The 22,216-nt window shown below is 39.5% G+C and overlaps 2 protein-coding genes across 3 annotated transcripts in view; both read left to right on the top strand.

The window, feature by feature from the left end:
- mia3 (MIA SH3 domain ER export factor 3) overlaps positions 1-22,216 on the top strand; it is a 449,841-nt gene that overhangs the window by 264,374 nt on the left and 163,251 nt on the right. The gene's annotated exons all lie outside the window — the stretch shown is intronic.
- disp1 (dispatched homolog 1 (Drosophila)) overlaps positions 1-22,216 on the top strand; it is a 156,624-nt gene that overhangs the window by 74,035 nt on the left and 60,373 nt on the right. The window contains 1 exon segment of one of the 2 annotated variants that reach the window (NM_212800.1): positions 10,553-10,645. The exons of the other annotated variant lie outside the window; for it this stretch is intronic. The gene's annotated coding sequence lies outside the window, so the exon portion shown is untranslated. 2 annotated transcript variants of the gene reach the window in all.

Below are 22,216 nucleotides of genomic sequence, written 5' to 3'. Positions count from 1 at the left end.
TTTTTGAAAACGCTGGAGAGGCCGTTTTCATTCTGAAACGCTGCTGCTCCGTCTCAGTGTGGATGGGGAAAGACTGAGACATCTGAAAACGGAGGCGGGGCTGCAAACGTTCGCCTATCTGATTGGGGCTTTTCCTTAATATTAAGTAGCCCACACACAGTTCAGTCTCGCATCCTCTTCCTGTAAGTTCAGACTTCGCAAGTTTGATCAAGGCTGCAGTCTCCCCCTTCCCAGTTTGATATGGAAAACATACCGAGGACACGGGTAAATCTTCAAAGGGAACAGTGTACTTTATAACTTCATTCACATCACCTTGGCTACGTTGTTTCACTTTCTCAACAATAAAATATAAACATGATTTAAGGAACTGCCTATTTTCTTTTTAATATTAGCAACTTAACAGACAGCAGAAATGTTGAGGCGCCGTGCTGATAATATGAGCGTCATCTTCACTGTTTGGATATTCATAACAAAACGGAGCCGATAACAAATGCCTCCTTTCAATTTCAGTGAAAATACGAAACGCACCCTCTCTTTTGCTGAATATCAGTTTTAATAATCGATAATTATAAAAGTATAACATACAATAAGTTTATACATTGTAGGAAATAAAGGCAAGCGATCAGTCAATGTACCTGGATTAATCATTAACTTATCTTTGCGCTTAACCAAAACATGTTACCCGTGAACAAGTAACTTAATAGATTCCAATGATCAAAGTCAGGGAATTGGCCTATGTCGTTAGATAAAGACAACAACATGAATGAAATATTACGTTTAGCAAATATAGGGAGATTAGATCCAGCGGGAGATGCTTGATGAGCAGTCCGACAAGCAGAGCTCTCATCTGGGTAGAAATGCTGGAGCACTTGCCCGAGAGTGTGTGTGTGGTCACGTGATGTGCGTTTTCAGCGTTTTGGTGTGGACGGAGAGCTGTTCAGAAACGCTGGGTAAAACGCGAGTGTGGACGCGGATCGTTTTCATTCTACAATGCCGTTTTAAAACTAAAACGCACTAGTGTAAACGGGGCCTTAGTCCTTAGTCAGGGAGGTGATCAATTTACCCGATAGTCACTCTGTCTGAGCTCCAGTGTTCTTCTTTAAAGAGAGGAGAACCTTACAGAAGGACAACCATCTGTGCTGCAATCTACCAATCAGGCCTGTATGGTAGAGGGGCCAGACAGAAGCCATTTTCCGCTTGGAATTTGCCAAAAGGCATCTGAAGGACTGTCGAGAGCAAACTATTTTTTTAAATTTCTTACTGGCATGCACGGATGAATTAAAAGCTATTAATGTGAGATAACAAAATCATATGGTTAGTATTGATTTCACGCCAAACCCCCACCCCTCATCCCCCCAAATCCACTTTCTTTCTTTTTTGTTGCTTGTTCCTGTTATAATGCGGCCAGACTTCTGCTTCTTTTCATTTTGGCCTTGAGACATCATGTCAGAATTCCACCGGTCCCAGAGCCTCCCTCGCGTCGGAATCTGAGGCCCCTGGAGAAATTTGACATCTACACTCCAGAAAGAGTGTGCGAGTCTGACAGACGTCCTCCTCCTCGGGCCGCGGTGTCCCACTCAGAGGAATCCAGAGTTACCGCCAGATCTCAGACGTTTGGGCTCGTCCTCAAAGAAAGAGCAGAGAAAACAAACTGTCTGTCTGTCCGTCCATCTATCCATCCAAATTATAAATACTATTTGAAAGAGACAGACAGACAGATGGATGGATGGATGGATGGATGCCATACAGATAGATTAGATTTTACACCATATTTAATGTCGTCCATCCATTATTTTCCTTTCATTATTCCATGCATTTTATGCCAGACATGCAGTATTGTTTTCCAATTAACATTTACGTTTCATCTTTAGCCCTCTTTAGACCTTACCCGGAAAGTTACGGGCAATTTTCTGGAAAGGTGTGTCTGTGTGAACAGGCCCTTCTGAAAATACCGTTAAATTCGTTCTGGCTATTTTCCGGAAAGAGAAGTTGTAACATTACAGGTAATTTGCCGGAATGCTGCTCTGTGTGAACGCAGAAGCAAGATTGCCGGAAATAGCGCGTGCACGTCTAGAACGTGCTGACATGAGACGCCTGCTTTAGCCAATCAGAACAGTCACACACATTCACATCCGCGCAGTTTATGAGAATAAAATCCTTTGAATCATTTTCCAGATTTTTAGCTGCTAGAAATTAGTCAGATAACGTTTATACATGTTCATCTTAATGCCAACCCTGTAAAAACTTATCGATATGCTTATGGTAAGCCGTTGTTTGTTTACCTTCAAGCTTTCCGTGTGCCCCTGAAACAGCCTTTGAGCGCCAGCACACACACATTCATCCACATACATTTCGACATCGAAGTTGTTCATAATACTGATCCATATACAGAGTTTGTAATGTAGTCAAATGTTTACAAATACAAGCGCAGCCGTTTAAAGCTCATTTCTGGTTAATGATGTCAGAATTTACCGGTATTTTGGAATGGATGTATGAATGGTGCTTTCCGCTTTTCCGAAAAAAATCTGTAACGTCCTCACCTGTGTGAACAGCACTTTTTTGAATTTACCAGTAAAATTGATTACTGGTAAATTTTCCAGACATTTACCGGTATCACTGTGTGAAAGCGGCTATTATCCATCCATCTGACCATCCATCATATTCTATTGTTTTTTTCTATCCATCCCTCCATTCATCCCTCCATTCATCCATCTTCTCTTGTTTTTCATCATTCAATCTCTTCATTTTCCACCCATCTATCCATCCATACAATTATCATTTTCTATTTATTTTTGTACATGCATCCATTCATCATATTCAATTATTATCCATCCATCTCCCTATCTGTCCATCCATCCGTCCATCCGTGCACACATCCATCCATCTATCTGCCTCTCCATCTATGCATAAATTCGTCTATCCATCCATCCATGGATTCATCCATCTATCTGTCTGCCTATCCATCCAAATATTCATCCATCCATCTATCTGCCTTTTCGGCCAAATATTCATCCAAATATTCATCTGTCCATCCATCCATCCGCCCATCCATCCATGCGTGCATCTATCCATCCGTCCATTCGTGCACACATCCATGCATCTATCTGCCTGTCCATCCATGCATAAATTTGTCCATCCATCCATCCATCCATTTATACATCCGTTCATCCATCCATACATCTATCTGTCCAAATATCCATCTATCTGCCTATCCATCCAAATATTCATCCACCTATCTATCTGTCTATCTATTCATCAATTTATCTGCCTATCAGTCCATCTATTCATCCATCTATCTGACTATCCGTCCAAATGTTCTTCCATCCATCTTTTCATCCATCCATCTATCTGCTTTTCTGTCTATCTATTGATCCATCTATCTACCTATCCGTCCGTCCGTCCATCAATCTGCCTATCCATCCATCCGCCTATCCATCCATCCATCCATCCATCCATCCATCCATCCATCCATCCATCCATCTATCTGCCGATCCATCCCATCCATCCATCATTTTTTCTCCATCCTTCCATCTATCCATCTGCCTATCTGCCATGCCAATCAGTCCATCCATCCATCCATCCATCCATCCATCCTTTTGCCTATCCATCCATCAATCTGCCTACCTATCTATCTATCATCTATCATTTTTTAAACATTTTTTTACCATCCATCCATCTTTCCATCTATCAATCTGTCTGTCCATCTATCCGTGCATCCATTCTTCCGTTCATCTGCCTATTCATCCATCTGCCTATCCATCTGTCCATCCATTCATCCATCTATATATCTGCCTATCCATCCATCCATCCATCCATCCATCCATCCATCAATCTGCCTACCTATCTATCAATCAGTCTATCATTTTCTATTAATTTTCTGTCCGTTTGCCCTTCCATCTACTCATCCATCATTTTCTATTCTATTCTATTCATCCATCCATCCATCCATCCATCCATCAATCAACAAATGACAAGCCTATGGAACTAACTTGCTAGTTTGTCACATGCAGAGCAGGATTTCTGCCATCCTTCGCACCTGACAGCCATTAGGCAACACTTGTATGAGGAATGTAAATCAGGAACACACTCCCATATTTCACTTCCAGCCAAAACGTTCCATCCCTCCCTACTTTTATGGGTCAACATTTTTGTAGCATAGAATAAAAGGCAGCATATGACTTGACTTTCTGTCTGCCACATGCATCACTTCCATCTGCACCTGCACGAGCCAGCGCTTGATAACCAACAGCCATTAATCTCAATAGTCTGAATGCTCTAAATTAAACGCTACTGTCAATATGCTTTTCTTAATAGACGTCTAAACATTTACTTAAGAGTTCCCAACTGTTTCGCTTTGATCTGCTCCATAATTTGTTTAGCGTGTATTGATATTTCTCCAGCGCAGTAAAACACATGTGGGACTCAGAGAGTCGAGGAAGCGGCCAGAACTCGTCCATCTTCAACTCAGAGAGGAATTGGAGAAATTTAGCACCCTAGAGTTTTGGAAAATACATAAGAGAAGAATTTGCTTTATTGATTATGCGCTCAGATGCTTCAGGGTTACTGATTGGGGATATGTACAGTATGCACACTTCATTGTAATAATTATGTATTTTACTTCAATAAAAGAAACAAGTTAAACTTAAAGGTGCTTCTCGTTCAAACTACTTATGTAAAATGAGCTGAAACCCTTTCACCTTATTATGGTGGCTTGAAAAAGCCAACAAACTGTTATACTACATAAACTTATTCTTCTTTCGTCTTATTCTTCTACTACTATCACTTACGCCCCATTCACACAAGGGTTCAGTGGCAAGGTTTGACGCAATCGTCATAGCAGTGTCAGCCGATGCAGTTAGTCAGCAATCGGCTACTGTCTGAGCTGGTGTATTTGCATACAGCAATCTGATTGGCTGACACTTCCGTCGGCACTTGAAAAGTTCAAAAAGTCCCAACTTCTGCAGCGAGCAGCGCCAGTGAAGCAGCGCCGATGGATCCACAATGCAGTTCGACAACGCCTGACGTCACCCATTCAAAGTGATTAGGAAGCGTTGATGCTGACGCCCCGTGTGAATGGCCCGTCTTCCCCCGGAACATTCATACTACAATCATCAAACCAACTCCAAACCTCCAAACTGTACTGAATTATGTTGCTCTATCTTTTCCAAACTGACTCTTTTCCAAACTGAAAATTCTGAAAAGTCCCATTGACTCTTAACATTGGACCAAACGGTGACCTCATAACTTTCCACCAGACTGTCATACAAACTTAAAGTTGAGCTCATTTAACTCAGACTACCAATCTGCCAGTCCCTGATGACCTTTTGACTTACTAGCCACACCCTAGCAACCACTTACGGCACCATCACAACTGTCCCATAGACTTCCATTATAAAAAACTGCCATTGACTTTACATTGGACAACATACCAATCCATACTAGGAACATACTAACAAGCATACTAACATACTAGCAACATTCATACTATAATTCATACTATAAACATACTAGAAACATGCTAATTCATTCTATAAACATACTAGCAACATGCTAATTCATACTATAACCATGGTAATTTGTTAGCAACTACTCCAAACACCTTAGCAACTGCTTAGCAACGCCTTAGCAACCGTCTAGTAACCACTCAGAACACCCTAGCAACACCTTAGCAACCAACTAGAAGACCTTAGCAACAACCTAGCAACGCCTTAGCAACCACTCAGAACATCCTTGCAACCACCTGGCAACACTTTAGCAACGCCCTTGCAACACTTTAGCAACCGCCTAGCAACACCTTATCAACCACCTAGCAACGCCTTAGTAACCACTCAGAACACCCTAGAAGCTGCCTAGCAACATCTTAGCAACCACCTAGCAACCAATAAAAATACCCTAGCAACCACCTAGCAATACCTTTGAAACCGTCTAGCAACACCTTTGCAATAACTTAGCAACGCCTTAGCAACCGCCTAGCAACCACTCAGAACACCCTAGCAACACCTAGAACACAAGAACCTAGAACACCTTAGCAACAACCTAGCAACACCTTAGGAACCACCTAGCAAAACCTAAGCAACCACTCAGAACACCCTGGCAACCACATAGAAACACCTTAGCAATGACCTACAACACCTTGGCAACCGCCTAGCAACACCTTAGCAACCACCTAGCAATGTCTTAGCAACCACCTAGCAACCAAGAAGAACACCCTAGCAACCACCTAGCAACACCTTGGCAACCACCTAGCAACATCTTAGCAACCACCTAGCAATGCCTTAGCAACCACCTAGCAACCAATCAGAACATCCTAGCAACCACCTAGCATCACCCTAGCAACACCTTAGCAACCCCCCTATCAACAGCTTAGCAACCACCTAGGAATGCCTTAGCAACTACCTAACAACACCTTGGCAACGCCTTAGCAACCCCCATTAACCACTCAGAACACCCTAGCAACCACCAAGCAACACCTTAGCAACCACTCAGAACACCCTAGCAACCGCCTAACAACCATCTAGCAACGCCTTAGCAACCACTCAGAACACCCTAGCAACCGCCCAGCAACACCTTAGCAACCACTCAGAACACCCCAGTAACCACCTAACAACATCTTAGCAACCACATAAAACACCCTAGCAACGCCTTAGCAATTACTCAGTATACCCTAGCAACCACATAACCACAACTTGCAACTGCCTAGCAACACTTTAGCAACCACCTAGCAACACCTTAACAACTACTTGGAACACCCTAGCAACTCCTTAGCAACCAACAAGCAACCACTCAGCACACCTTAGCAACCATCTACCAGCAACTCAGAACACACTAGCAGCTGCCTAACAACATCTAAGCAACCACTCAGAACACCCTAGCAACCACTCAGTACCCCCTATCAATCACCTAGAAACATGATTACCTATAAGTACTTATAATTTTCACACTTCTTAAAAACTACAATTATTGAAAACTTTAAAACTCTCAAGTTTTCTCAAGTCACCATAAAGTTTGTCTACGGACTTTACTTTTCCAGTTGCTATTTGCAGTAGACATGTATAGAGTTAAGACCACATTCCCCAGGCTTCCTCCATGAGCTTCATCTTTCTGTGATCTTCTTATTTTTTCCTACTTCTCTTCTTTTTTTCTCCTTCTCTTCTCTCCCGCTGTGTTGTTGGCTGCCCGTGTCAACTTTGATGAACTGCTGGCGATCGATAGCGGCCCGAGTCGGCCCGGAGCGCTTTGATTACGGCTTCATCCAGCAGCAGCAGCAGTGTGTTTCTGAGTCTCTGCTCTTTGATGTTCTGCTGCCTGTTGTTTTTTTCAGAGGGGCTTCTTTACTGAGACCCTCAGAGCTGAACATCAACATGTGGAGAGGAGATGAAGAGCTGCTGCCGTCTGTCTGTCTGTCTATCTGTCTGTATTTTTATATAAGACGGAGAGATGGATGGATGGATTGAATCCGTCTGTCTGTCTGTCTATCTAACTTCCGTCCATCCATCTGTTTGTCCATTCATTATTCTATCCATCTATTTATCTGTCTATTTATCTGTCTATCGACTGTATCTACAGTATATCTATCGTTCATTTGTTATTCTATCTATTGTTCGATCGTTATTCTATCAATCGTTTGTTGTTCTACCTATTGATAGTTACTCTATATATCGTTCATTCTATTATACGTTCACCCTATCTATCTTTCATTCTATATCTCTATCATCCTGTCTATCATTTTATTGTTTGTTCGTTCGTTATTCTATCTGTCGTTCGTTTGTCATTCTATCAACCGTTCAATCGTTATTTTATTTGTGGTTCATTCGTTATTCTATCTATCGTTCGATCATTATTCTATCTGTGGTTTGTTCGTTATTCTGTTTATCGTTCGTTCGATATTCTATCTATCGTTCGTTTGTTTGTTTTTCTACAATTATTGAAAACTTTAAAATAATTGTAGTTTGTTCGTTCATTTTTCTATCCATCATTCGTTTGTTGTTCTATCAATTGTTCGTTCGTTATTCTATCTATCGTTCCTTCGTTATTCTATCTGTGGTTTGTTCTTTATTCAATCAATCATTCGATCATTATTCTACCTGTGGTTTGTTCTTATTCTGTTTATCGTTCGTTCGATATTCTATCTATCGTTCGTTCGTTAGTTTTTCTATCTATCGCTTGTTCGTTCATTATTCTATCCACCATTAATTTGTTGTTCTATCTATTGTTCATTATTCTATCTATCGTTCCTTCATTATTCTATCTGTGGTTCGTTCGTTATTCTATCTGTGGTTTGTTTGTTATTCTATTTATCGTTCGTTCGTTCGTCTATCTATCGTTCGTTCATTTGTTTTTCTATCTATCACTTGTTCGATCATTATTCTATCCAACATTTTTTGTTGTTCTATCTATCGTTCATTCGTTAATCTATCTATCGTACCTTCGTTATTCTATCTATCGTTTGTTTGTTTGATTTTTTTATCTATCGCACATTCGTTCATTATTCTATCCATCATTTGTTTGTTGTTCTATCTATCGTTTGTTCTTTATTCTATCTATTGTACCTTCGTTATTCTATCTCTTGTTCGTTCGTTCAATTGTTTTCTATCTATCGCTCATTCCTTCATTATTTTGTTTATTGTTTGTTTGTTATTTTATCTATCGTTCCTTCATCATTCTATCTGTGGTTCGTTCGTTATTCTATCTGTGGTTTGTTTGTTATTCTATTTATCGTTAGTTCGTTCTTTTATCTATCGTTCGTTCATTAGTTTTTCTATCTATCGCTTGTTCGATCATTATTCTATCCTACATTTGTTTGTTGTTCTATCCATCATTCGTTCGTTATTCTATGTATCGCACATTCGTTATTCTATCTATCATTTGTTTGTTTTTCTATCTATCGCACATTTGTTCATTATTCTATTCATCATTCGTTTGTTGTTCTATTTATCGTTTGTTCTTTATTCTATCTATCATACCTTCGTTATTCTATTTCTTGTTCGTTCGTTCGTTCATTTTTCTGTCTATCGCTCGTTCGTTATTTTGTTTATTGTTTGTTATTCTATCTATCGTTCATTCGCTGTTTTATCTAGCGTTCCTTCGTTGTTCTATCTATCATTTCTTTGTTAATCTGTCTATATATTGTTCATTTGTTCATTTATCTATAGTTCATTCTATTTACCGTTTATTCTATCTATCTTTCTATCATCCTGTCTATAATGTTATGATTCTATCTATCCATCTATCGTTCTATCTATTTTATCAACCTATCTCTCATTTTCTCTCATCTGTTTTTAGCCGTCCGTCTGTTCATGCCTCATTCTGTCCATCCGTCAATGGATGTTCATCTATTCATCCATCTGTCCATCCATACCTCCGTCCATCAATTCATCCATCCATCCATCAACCTATCCATCCATCTGCCTATCCATCCATCCATTCATCCATCTGTCTGTCTGCCTTTCCGTCCTATCCATCTATCATTTTCTATACATTTATTCTATATCCATCCATCTGCCTATGTTTGTTCGTTTGTTCGTCTGTCCTTCCATCCATCCATCCTTTCTTCTGTTTTTCCATCATTCCATCTCTGTATCATTCTGTCTGTTTTTTCTTTCAATCATTCTTTCTGTGCTCTCTTGTTCAATCACTCTTTCTCTCTCTGTCCATCTATCCGTTTGCATGGTTGTCTGTCTGTCTGTCTGTCAAATTTCCCCAAGCATTTTCATACATCTATCCTTTTGTCTCTCTGAAGTTTTGTCTGTCCATCTGTTTATCTGTCTCTTGTTGTTGATGTGTTAAAATATCCATTCACAGAACATAATATCATATTACATTATATCATTTATTAGAGGATCTGACTAGTCCTCAAATAACAAAACACCAAATTCTGAGTTTGTACCATTTTGTAGAGGAACAATCATTGTTGTAGTTTATTCCTTGAACAAAAATAATGTGTTATATATGATTATTTATCATATCATCATGTAAGTTGCAGTATAACTGTTATAGTATGCTCAGATGCATTCATTAAAATCATACCTGAAATACAGCAGAGTCTAATCTGTTCATTTGAAGCAACACTGAGAGCTCTGTGTTTCCTTGTAGTAAAAATATCTCCATTTAATGTCAGCATTTGTCGCTTCACCTTTGCTGCAGCTCATTTTATTATAATATGAGCGCTCTGAGTGGTCGAGCGTCCGCTGACGTCATGAGCCCCGTCGCTCCTTGGTTTATGGAAGCGCCGTAGTTTGTTGCGTAGAGTAGATGGAGTGTTTCAATGCGCTCCGTTGTTCTCAGAAAACGCGTGGAAACATTCGCTCCTCTCGAAAGGATTATAGCGTGTTGCCATTTGAGGAATACTACTTTGTCACGGTTTACCAAAGAGCGTGTTTTCAAAGCAGAGCTTGAGCTTGTTGACAAAGTTTCGGCGCGTTTGTTTGGATGTTTGTGGCACAAAAGTTTGTCGAGTCCCAGAGAAAGTAAATAACGCGGTTTTTGGAGAGACTCCTGGCGACTAGGATGGTGTTATATTGATATAATCATGCTATTTATGATGCTATCATCTTCAACCGGTCTCGTTTAAATCAGTTTTCTGTCTTGGGCTTACTGTATATAACGAGTCTATGAGGAATGGGAACACGGATCTCTGCTAAACACTGTAAGTGACCAGAAGTTTGTCCATTTATTGTTTCTTTTCTTTTCTTTCTATCTATCTATCTATCTATCTATCTATCTATCTATCTATCTATCTATCTATCTATCTATCTATCTATCTATCTATCTATCTATCTATCTATCTATCTATCTATCTATCTATCTATCTATCTATCTATCTATCTATCTATCTATCTATCTATCTCGTTCGTTATTCTATCAAGATATATTTATTAAGAAAGATATATTTATCTTTCTATTTTTCTGTCTCTACTGTATCTATCTATCGTTCGTTTGTTATTCTATCCATTGTTCGTTTGTTATTTTATTTATCTATAGTTCGTTCATTTTTCTATCAATGGTTTGTTACTGTATATTATCTATTGTTCATTCTATCTATCATTCACTCTATCTATCTTTCATTTTATCTATCTTTATCATCCTGGGTTAGGGTTAGGGTTCTGCATTTTAATAATTATTATTACAATATTTTCCTTTTCTATATTGGATTCATTCAGTTCTGAAGAATAATTTACTGTATTTTAGTTTTAATTAAGCTATGATTGTGTCTGTCTGTCTGTCTGTCTGTCTGTCTGTCTGTCTGTCTATCTATCTATCTATCTGTCAATCAGCATTTTAATAAATATTGCAATATTTTCCCTTTTTAATGGATTCATTCAGTTCTGAAGAATAATTTTCTGTATTTTAGCTTTAATTTAAGGAATGAATGTGTGTTTTTTTCTAGTCGGGTTACTGCTTGTCCTGCTCTTGTTCTGTCAGTATAATTATGGATAAAAAAGACGATGATTTACATTCGCTTTTATGTGTGTTTGAGGTTTTCTTTTCAGTATTAGGACAGTTAAACAAGACAAAATGGGATTTCAGTCATCAAAATAATAAAAGTAGCTATTGCAGATGATTTGTATTGAAATGCTGCTCAGTGTAACAAATGTTTATGTACCAAAAATCCTGTCTTTCCTATTGAAAACAATAACTATTTTACTACATTAAATTTAGGGACTCCTGTTCACTTATTAAATGATCATTATTGTCATTTTAGATTCGTGTACTCTGGCTTAAGCCAAAAATTTGCCAGCACAATGTAATTATTAATTTAAAAAATGATCATATTATTTTGGTTCAGATCCAAATACAGGTCTGATTAAGTATGTAGTTTGACAAGTAATTATGTATCAGATAGTGAATGCTATTTCACTCATATATTGATGTTTTGTTTAGAAATGATTTATGCGGTTTTAAAGTAATGATTTTATTTTCATTTAACCCTTTATTGTGTAAAGAGTCATGGTAAGGTAATTGAAATTGATTACTACAGTATAATTACAGTGCTCAGCAAATACAAGTACGCCTCTCAGAAATGAAGCATGCTTTAAAATATTATATTAGTGCATATGCATTAGATTAGTCAGTACTGAAGCCAAATCTGGAGCTAATCTAACACAATAATTTACACTAACAAAAATAAGTAGCCCAAATTTATAATATTGAATAAAACTTTTAAAAAGAGAAAGGAAAAATATATAAATTTTTCTAGTTTGTACTTTTTTGCAAGATTTTGCATGAATTTAAATGTATTATATTTTTATTTCTAAAGATGTTTGGTGACAAATACATTATTTTAATAAATATATCCGTTTGATAAATCTGTTTTGTTCAAACGCATCAAAATATATGGCACATTCACTCAGAAATGTATAAAAATGTTCATTTTTACACTATATAGTATATCTTAAAGTCTTAATAATATTAAAATCATATTAATAATAACAATTAGGACCTCAAAAGTCTTTTAATAACCACTCCAGAGTTCTTCAATGAGACTTTCAATAAATGTCCTAAAAAGACTCCAGCTGATTTAAAAACTAGAATGGAGTTATTAAGTTATTTAATGCAGTGACTATTCATTCTAGACACATGCCAATATTCAATAATTCAATATATTGTAATGATGAACAAATAATATCGTGGGCACTTCAAAATACAGTGTATAAGTATTTATTATTTAAACTTTTAGAGTGCTCATTAAGTATTTTCAGATTGTTGTATTTGCAGTGTGGTCTTTCACAGCACCAAATGACTTAGATGGTTTCATTATTTTGATGATTCATTGCATTTTTATTCGATGTTTTATGTAATTTCAACTGAAACATGAAGAGAGGGCGGGACATAGTGTAGCTCCTCCCCTTTAAAAAAAACAGCCAATAGCATTGTTTTTTCACAGTGTTCTGCCAGTGGGTGTGGTCAAGCTCAAGCGCATCAAATGAAAAGTGTCTTGAAGGGGGCGGGGCATGTCAGACACTAGAGAGCATTTGATTGGTCAAGATTTGATGAGAAACTGAAGTGTGAGGTGACTTAAATAAAACCGTTGATATGTTTAGGCGGATGTGACAAACTACAAGCTTTACATGTTTATATCAGTTTTATATCTTCTAAACGTGAATTGTCACTGTTTTGGTACACACTAGCTTATGGATATCCTTAAAGGGCACCTAGGTTACCCCTTTTTTCAGATTTAATATAAGTCTTTTGCGTCTCTAGAATGTGTATATAAAGTTTCAGATCAAAATACCCATCAGATTTTTCATTATACCTTTTACAAGATGCTGTCTTATACTGATTTCCAGCAGGGGGTGGTTTTGTCGTACTGCGCCTTTAAGACGAGTCTTTCCCGCCTACTGTTTCTACATGCCTCCTCCCTCAGCTGCGTCAGACAACAGACAGACTTAAAGGAAGAAGGTCTCACGTAGCGTTTGTGAGATACTACAGTAAGAACTAACCTTTACTAATCAGTATTGTGAAGTTGCATTGATGAGTCACACACAATATCGTTACAAAGTTAACGCGCACACACACACACACACACACACGCACACACACACACACACACACACACACATGCACACCGCAGATGAGACACACACACGCACACACACACACACAGGCAGGCAGGCAGGCAGGCAGGCAGACAGACAGAAAGAGCACGCTTAGCTTAGTTAAGGCTAACCTCAAGTACTGTGTGGATATCTGTTATGCTAATGTACAAAATAAACCTGATTTAACTTCCACAAACCGGGATTGAAGCGTCTTCTTTTATAATTGTTCTGACACGCGGCTGTGCTGATGAAGTAAAGCTGAAGTAAAACGCTGTAATTAATTACACACATACTCTGTTTTAAAACACTTTAAACATGTGAAACTCACTCTTAATCACATTTGATGATGATTGCTGATCCTAGCGAACAGAACAGAGCTTTTATTCTCGGTTGCTTTGCGTATGTCTGCCTGGTCTTGTTGACATATACACGCGACTTCCGGAACATGTTAATACGCGCAGCTGTCAATCAATTCGGTGGGCGGGGGAATCGCACACCAACGTAATGGTGCGATCGATTTGAAAACAGCTCCAATTGGCCGACCCTTTTTTTGTAGTTAAACTGAAAAAAAAAGACTGGGTGTGTTCATATCACCCCAGTATGACGGTCTATACACTATACCAACACACAGATCTGTCCAAACAGCTTGAAAAGTAGATTTTTTACCATAGGTGCCCTTTAAAACTAGCAATACTGATACTAACGTCTAAAAAGCTTTATTTTAATTCATGGGATGTTTACTCTGGTTTGCGATATCGAATATTCAGACTATTTTAACGCATTAAAATCAAAAGTCATAATCGTTTTTAAATGATAAGAACTTCTGTTGTGTTTATTTAAATTAACCTTATCAAAACCTTAAAATGGCTATTTCACATCGTTGACTTAAACACATTAACTAACATTTACTAATGAGTATGCTGTACTTTATTGTCCTTTTGCAATTTACTTGTTTAAAACATTGAATTACTCTGAACATACACTCGCTGGCCACTTAATTAGGTACACCTTTCTAGTGGTTGGACCCCCTTTTGCCTTCAGAACTGCCTTAATCCTTCATGGCATAGATTCAACAAGAAACAGGAAATATTTCTCAGAGATTTTGCTGCATATTGACATGATTGCACATCCATGATGCGAATCTCCCGTTCCACCACATCCCAAAGCTGCTCTATTGGATTGAGCTCTGGTGACTGTGGAGGCCATTTGAGTACAGTGAACTCATTGCCATGTTCAAGAAACCAGTCTGAGATGATTCACGCTTTATGACATGCTGTGTTATCCTGCTGGAAGCAGCCATCAGAAGATGCATACACTGTGGACATGGTCAGCAACAATACTCAGGTAGGCTGTGGCGTTGACACCATGCTCAATTGGTACTAATGGGCCCAAATTGTGCCAAGAAAATCCTCCCCACACCATTAAACCACCACCACCACCAGCCCAAACCATTGATACATGGCAGGATGGATCCATGCTTTCATGTTGTTGATGCTGAAAACTGACCCAGCCATCTGAATCAGAAATGGAGACTCATCAGAGCAGGCAACGTTTCTCCAATCTTCTATTGTCCAGTTTTGGTGAGTCTGTGTGAATTGTAGCCTCAGTTTCCTGTTCTTAGCTGACAGGAGCGGCACCCGGTGTGGTTTTCCTGCTGCTGTAGCCCATCCGCCTCAAGGTTGGCCGTGTTGTGTGTTCAGAGATGCTCTTCTGCAGGCCTCGGTTGTAACGAGTGCTTATTTGAGTTACTGTTCCCTTTCTATCAGCTGGAACCAGTCTGGCCATTCTCCTCTGACCTCAGGCATCAACAAGGCGTTTGGGCCCACAGAACTGCCGCTCACTGGATATTTTCTATTTTTTTTAGACCATTCTCTGTAAACCCTAGTGATGGTTGTGCTTGAAAATCCCAGTAGATCAGTAGTGTCTGAAATACTCAGAGCAGCCCGTCTAGCACCAACAACCATGCCACATTCAAAGTTACTTAAATCCCCTTTCTTCCCCATTCTGATGGTCGCTTTGAACTGCAGCAGATCGTCTTGACCATGTCTACATGCTTAAATGCATTGTTGTGATTGGCTGATTAGAAATTTGCATTAACGAGCAGTTGGACAGGTGTACCTAATAAAGTGGCCGGTGAGTGTATATGCAATAAGTTTTGTTATTAAGTATTAGAGTAGTCTATTTTTGCAGCTTAGGTCAAAATTGTGATGATATGTTATGATAATGAAAGCTTCAGCAACTAATCCAAGCCTGAAATCTGAAGCCTTATTGATTTATACACATTAATATGCATAATTGTGTAAATAAATGTGTAAAAATGGAAGTATATTGTAGATTTTAAAAGTGTACTTTCCAGAGATTATTATGGCTTTTCCTATATGTTAAATGTTCCTGTATGATAAATAGGTTGTGTGTTTGTTTCTCCGTGTATTTCTGGAGTTCCTGCGTGATGCGTTCAGCATTACAGTGAGCGTTCACAGCTTCTCTCCCTCGGGTTTCCCTCTGCAGAAAGATCTCTGTATCTGCCTGCTCTTTAAATGGATGCGGTCGAGCTCAAACACATGCAGATTTGTTGGTTGGAGGTTTTTTAGACGCAGTGTTTGCAGCACACACACAGGACAGTCAGAGGGGCAGAACTGAGATCTTTCATGGCCTGATTCTGGCTGCTGGTGTAAAGTTTTGGTCTGTGGTTGGAGATGATCTTGGGTTTCCATTGCAGGTCTTCACCTGCCACCTGTACGAGGCTCTATCATTTACTGCACATAAACCGCTGACTATGGCATCTGTGTGTGTATATATATATATATATGTTTGTGTGTGTGTGTGTGTGTCTGTGTGTTTCTTTGTTTTTGATTGCGTTTGAGTTTGTATATCTGTGTGTGTGTCTGTTTTTCTGTGTGTTTGTTTGTGTGTCTGACTGTTTGCCTGGGTGTGTTTGTGTGTGTATTTTTGTCTGTGTGAATGTGTGTGTGTGTGTGTGTGTGTGTGTTTGTTTGCTTTTGATTCTGTGTATGTGTCTGTTTGTCTCTCTGTTTGTCTGTGACTCTGTGTGTGTGTGTGTGTGTGTTTCTTTGTGTGTCTGTCTGGTTGCCTGGGTGTGTTAGTGTAAATATTTTTGTCTGTGTGAATTTGTGTGTGTGTGTTTATTTTCATTTTAGTGTGTGTGTGTTTGTTTGTTTATTTGTTTGCTTTTGTGCGTGTGTGCGTGTGTTTGCTTTTTTTGAGTGCAGGTGTGTGTGTGTGTGTGTGTGTGTGTGTGTGTGTTTTTGAGTGTGTACAGTATGTCTGTGTGTTTGTCTGCCTGTTTGTGTTTGTATTTTTATCAGTGTGTGTGTGTGTGTGTGTGTGTTTTGTTTTTGAGTGCAGGTGTCTGTTTGTTTGTGTGTCTTTTTGTCTGTGTTTGTTTGCGTTTGACTGTATTTCTGTGTTTGTGTCTGTCTATGTGTGTGTGTGTGTGTGTGTGTGTGTGTGTGTGTGTGTTTGTTTGTGTGTCTGTCTGGTTGCCTGGGTGTGTTAGTGTAAATATTTTTGTCTGTGTGAATGTGTGTGTGTGTGTGTTTATTTTCATTTTAGTGTGTGTGTGTGTGTGTGTGTGTGTTTGTTTGTTTGTTTGCTTTTGCCTGTGTATTTGCGTGTGTTTGCTTTTTTGAGTGCAGGTGTGTGTGTGTGTGTGTGTTTGAGTGTGTACAGTATGTCTGTGTGTTTGTCTGCCTGTTTATATTTGTATTTGTGTGTGTGTGTGTGTGTGTGTGTGTGTGTTTGTTTGTTTGTTTGTTTGTTTGCTTTTGACTGTGTGTGTGCGTGTGTTTGCTTTTTTCAGTGCAGGTGTGGGTGTGTGTGTGTTTGAGTGTGTACAGTATGTCTGTGTGTTTCTCTGCCTGTTTATATTTGTATTTGTGTGTGTGTGTGTGTGTGTGTGTGTGTGTGTGTGTTTGTTTGTGTCTGTTGCTTTTGAGTGCAGGTGTCTGTTTGTTTGTGTGTCTTTTTGTCTGTGTTTGTTTGAGTGTTTCTCTGTGTTTGTGTCTCTGTGTGTGTGTGTGTGTGTGTGTGTGTGTGTGTGTCTGTGTGTGTGTTCTTTTGTGTGTTTGACTGTTTGCCTGGGTGTGTTTGTTGTATTTTTGTCTGTGTCAATGTGTTTGAGGGTGTGTGTGTGTGTGTGTTTATGTTTTTGGGTTTGCATTTGAGTGCATCTGTCTCTGTTTGTTTGTGTGTGTGTGTGTGTGTGTGTGTGTGTGTGTGTGTGTGTTTGTTTGTGTGCATGATTTTGTGACTGTACATTTGCTTTTAAGCGTGTGTGTGTGTTTTTGTTTCTGTGTCTGTTCATTTGCGTGTGTGTGTGTGTGTATTTGTGTGTGTCTGTCTGCGTGTGGTTGTTCATTTGCGTTTGAGCGTGTCTGTGTATGAATTTTTGTGTATGTCTGTGTGTGTTTTTGTCTGTGTTCATTTGCTTTTGAGTGTGTGTGTATTTTTGTTTCTGTGTCTGTCTGTGTGTGTGCTCATGCATGTTTTTGTGACTTTGTTTGCTTTTAAGCGTTTTTTTGTATTGTATTTTGTATTGTGCGAGTCTGTTTGTGTGCATATTTGTTTGTGCACGTTTGTCTTTCTGTTTGTATCTGTGTCTGTCAGAGCATGCTTGTTGTGACTGAGCGCGTGTGTGTGTGTTTTGTGACATAATGACACAAATGTGTATAATGACATAGGTTGTACATGGAGAATGTGACTTATGAGGACATTGCTGACGTCCCCATTATCCAAAGGCTTATAAATGAGACACACTGAGGTTTTTCCACAAAGTAAAACTGCACAGAGTTTCCTGTGAGGCGTGTGCTGCTGTAGTGGCCAATATTATACTACAGTTTGTACAGTATAAAAGCCATTACGCCTATTAAATGTCCTCGCAAATCACAAAAACAAACTGTGTGAATGTGTGAGCGTCTGGGAAGCGTTCCAGAATCACAGCCGTGCGTTTACCTGAGTAATGCGGTCAGATCTTATTTTACAGCGATATGCATGGTGTGCGCTTAAAACATGCAGTCAAACGTTTAATATCGGCCCATGTCGTTCCTCTGCAACAGTTTCCTGGCCATGGGGGCTGAAATTCAAGCATAGCATGAAACGTAGACTCCTCCGCTGTCTGTTATGTGTTTGAACCTGTTCTGTTCAGTCACACCGCGCCTTTGAAATCCGCTTTGTTCACAGAGCCATTCTTCCTGATATTCCACAGGGCTGGTAATCCAGAACCGGTTCTCCATCTCAAGTGCTTCCTATTTTTTTATTTAAAGCTGCAGCTAAATGATTTTCCAGAGGTTCAGTGATGAGAACTGTTCTTTAAGCATGCCAGTAGGTGCAGTAGGTGATTGTCTCCTGTTTAGTTGTGCTGGTTGAAAGTCTCGTCACATTCCAATAGTAATGATTAAAGTAAATGATGTTTATATGTATTTATTTTTATATTCTGGGTGAGGCATAAAACTTAAAAAATGTTCATCCAGTTAGGGTGCTTTCACACCTACACTTTTGTTTCGGAACGTGTCTCGTTTGTCCAGTTAGCGCGGTTCGTTTGGCATATGTGAACAGGGCAATCGCGCTCTGTTCCGCGCCAAAGTAATGGCTCTGGGACCGCTTGAATGAGGTGGTCTCGGCTCGATTGAAGCGAACCCTGGAGCGGTTCGATTGCAGTGAGAAAGCGATCCGATCCGAGCGCGGTTATATCACAGTGTTTAATGTATATTTAATAGGCTTACGGCTATATGAAGAGAGAATTATGAGTAGGGCGGGACCCTGTCAATCACCACCAAACCACCACCTCTCCTGACAGCTGAGCAGGATGCTGCAAAATAAACCCTGACACACTGACCAATGTGAGGAGAGTTTACTCACACGTGACTTGTTTTAGCTCTTTTGGTCCGATTAGGAACTTTGCAGTGTGAAAGCGAACCGCTCCAAGAGCAAAGAGCAACAATGTAACAATTGTAATCTCTGTTTCAGAACAACTAAATCGATTCACAGGTGTGAAAGCACCGGTAAATATTGTCTGGCCGATAATTCCCATAATTGTTATGGGTAGCTCAAACTGTCTGTCAGCAAATGTAGATTAGTACATTTGCACATCTCTGTTCATGCAGATCTGTGCTGCATTCATGTACACACGACACGAGAAAGTAGGCATGGGACGATAACGGTTTTAAGGTATACCGTGGTTTTAAAACCGGCAAAATTTTCTGTAATACCGTTCCTAAGGTATGAGCAAGATATTTTATTTACATTTATTTTAGGACAGCAGAATATCCAAAGATGCCATTTTAAATTGTGAAGAAATCTGTGTTTTTGAAACTAATGAAGACGGCAGATATCAATGATTCATTTGCATTATTTAACCTGACATGTTTATTGCTCTAAAATATTATACATCTTTCAAAACATTAAATATATTGTGTTGAAAGGGGGAACAAGTTTTGTTTTTTTACTCAGACATTTATTTATTTATTTTTTTGTTTATATTTTTAGGGGTTTTTCACATTTATTGGGATAGGACATTGGAGATTTACAGACAGGAAAGTGTGGGGAGCAGAGATGGTGGAAGGGTCCGCAAAGGACCTCGAGCCGGGAATCGAACTCGGGTCGCCGTGAGCACCCCGGTGCTATGTGTCGACGCACAAAAAACTAGGCCATAGGCGCTTACGTGCAAAAATATTTAAGAGCAGTAATCAGAATACTGTGAAATCGTCATATTTTTATCCAAGGTTATCATACCATCAGAATCTTATACCAACCCATGCCTACGAGAGAGAGAGAGAGAGAGAGAGAGAGTGATAGCAGTAAAAAACAAATGCTAAATCAAAACTTTTATAATCCTGAATCAATATTGGAGTTACCGTACGTTCACACCGAAAGAGGCGAGAGCGTCCAAGGTTGCTCTGGCCGCCCTGGCGACAACGCTGTCTGCCTTCAGCTCCGGCGGTGAGAGCGTCAAAACTCGCTACATTGATCTCGTATTTAAAGGAGCCGTTGCAGCATATCAGTTACATTCCTGCATAAAACAAGCTTTCTAGCGTGAAAATGTTGCGCACGTCTTATCAAATTCATTTAACAATGGAAGATCAAGTTGCGTGTGGTGTGGCTTTGCTCTATTTATCCAATATGTGTCCATATGTCTGAAATATCCTAAAGCAGCAATACTGTTTTGTACCGTCACATCGCGTGAGTTTCCCGCTTTTTAAAAATTAATTTATATAACATTAATGAACATCAGTAACTCGCCAGTAACTTATTTAATGCATCTTCCTGTAAGACAACATTGTAAATCCGGCGACCGCAATCATCAAACCCTTGGGAACAACTGTGGTCGGAACCAAAGTTCACAGGTCTGTGTTCTCTGAACTCCTCTCAAGCGGTGGACGTCTTCATTCTGATTGGTTGCCGCCAATACCATAAGTACCATAAAGTTGACTTGATTTCAACTCTCCTCGACGCCCTTGCCGGAGAAGATGCGCCACGCAGCTCCTCGCCGCTTATCGACACCGGCTCTCATTGAAAATAAATGACTTCCAGCTACTTTGACGCTCTCGCCGCTTTCGGTGTGAACGTACGGTTAGTTTTTCATGCTGGAGGAAGGGACGACACCATGGCTGAAGTCTTTCTTTTTGGCTGCATTTACACTGCACTGTTCAAGTGACTCAATTGCGATTTTCTTCTCCAGTCATGTGGCACAGATGGGATATGGCCCATGTACGTTTAAGCAGGAACAAATCACATGGATTCCGATTTACTCAAATCAGATTCAGGCCTTGTTCATATGTGGATATGTATTGGATCTGTGTCCTCGTGTCTGCAGTGTAAGCAGGTAGATCGGATTTTCACCTTTTCAATAGAGAAAAGAGCACTCTTTATTTATCAGCTGATATTCAGCGCCTGCTCTTTTTTTTCCTGGTCATTGCGCCTTTGCTGTGTAAATGCAGACCATCGAATACCAGTCACTTTTAAAAGATGATGTAAGCAGGTCAGCAAAAAAAATCGAATAGTCACAAAATCGGAATTGACTATGAAGATCTGCAGTGTAAATGCAGCAGACAGGTAATGTTTGGTGTTAAAACTATTTTAGCCACGCATAACTGATGTAGATTGTGTTGTTATGAATGGGTTATATGCACAGAAGTGTTGTGCAGCCTAGAGTTGGGCGATGTTGACCAATTTGGCATCATATGATGTCTAATATGAAGCATTGTGATGGACAATGGCATCGTCGTCATAGGTGGCGGTGAATTATTTGTAGCCTACCTCTTTAACTAGCTGACCCGCACGGTCTTTGTTTTACCCAAAACCAAATCATAAATAAATAAAGATAGTTACACACATATAGCCACCTGTCAGTCATTTTTTCCGCAGGACTCTGGCATGAATAGGCAGAGTGATCTGTGTCGTTATAATGGCGTCCACAAACTTGGTTGGTAAAATACACAGCCAACAGGAGCAAACCAACGGTATCTGAGGTTTTGGCTTCAAGTACAAGCGTGACAGCGAAAGGCTGAAGCAGTGTACTGACACTGTGACACGCTCCCTGATAGATTCAAAAGACAGAAGAGTCTGTAGATAGATTAAATATCACGTTTAACAACTATAGTGAGACGTGATCCAGTGGTACGTCCATAGTTGGACTTAACCAATAGGTGAGGTAAGCAGCTGCT

Source organism: Danio rerio, chromosome 20 (genome assembly GCF_052040795.2).
Source record: "Danio rerio strain M-AB ecotype USA chromosome 20, GRCz13ab, whole genome shotgun sequence".
NCBI lineage: Eukaryota > Metazoa > Chordata > Actinopteri > Cypriniformes > Danionidae > Danio > Danio rerio.
This window is presented reverse-complemented; position numbering and strand designations above follow the sequence as displayed.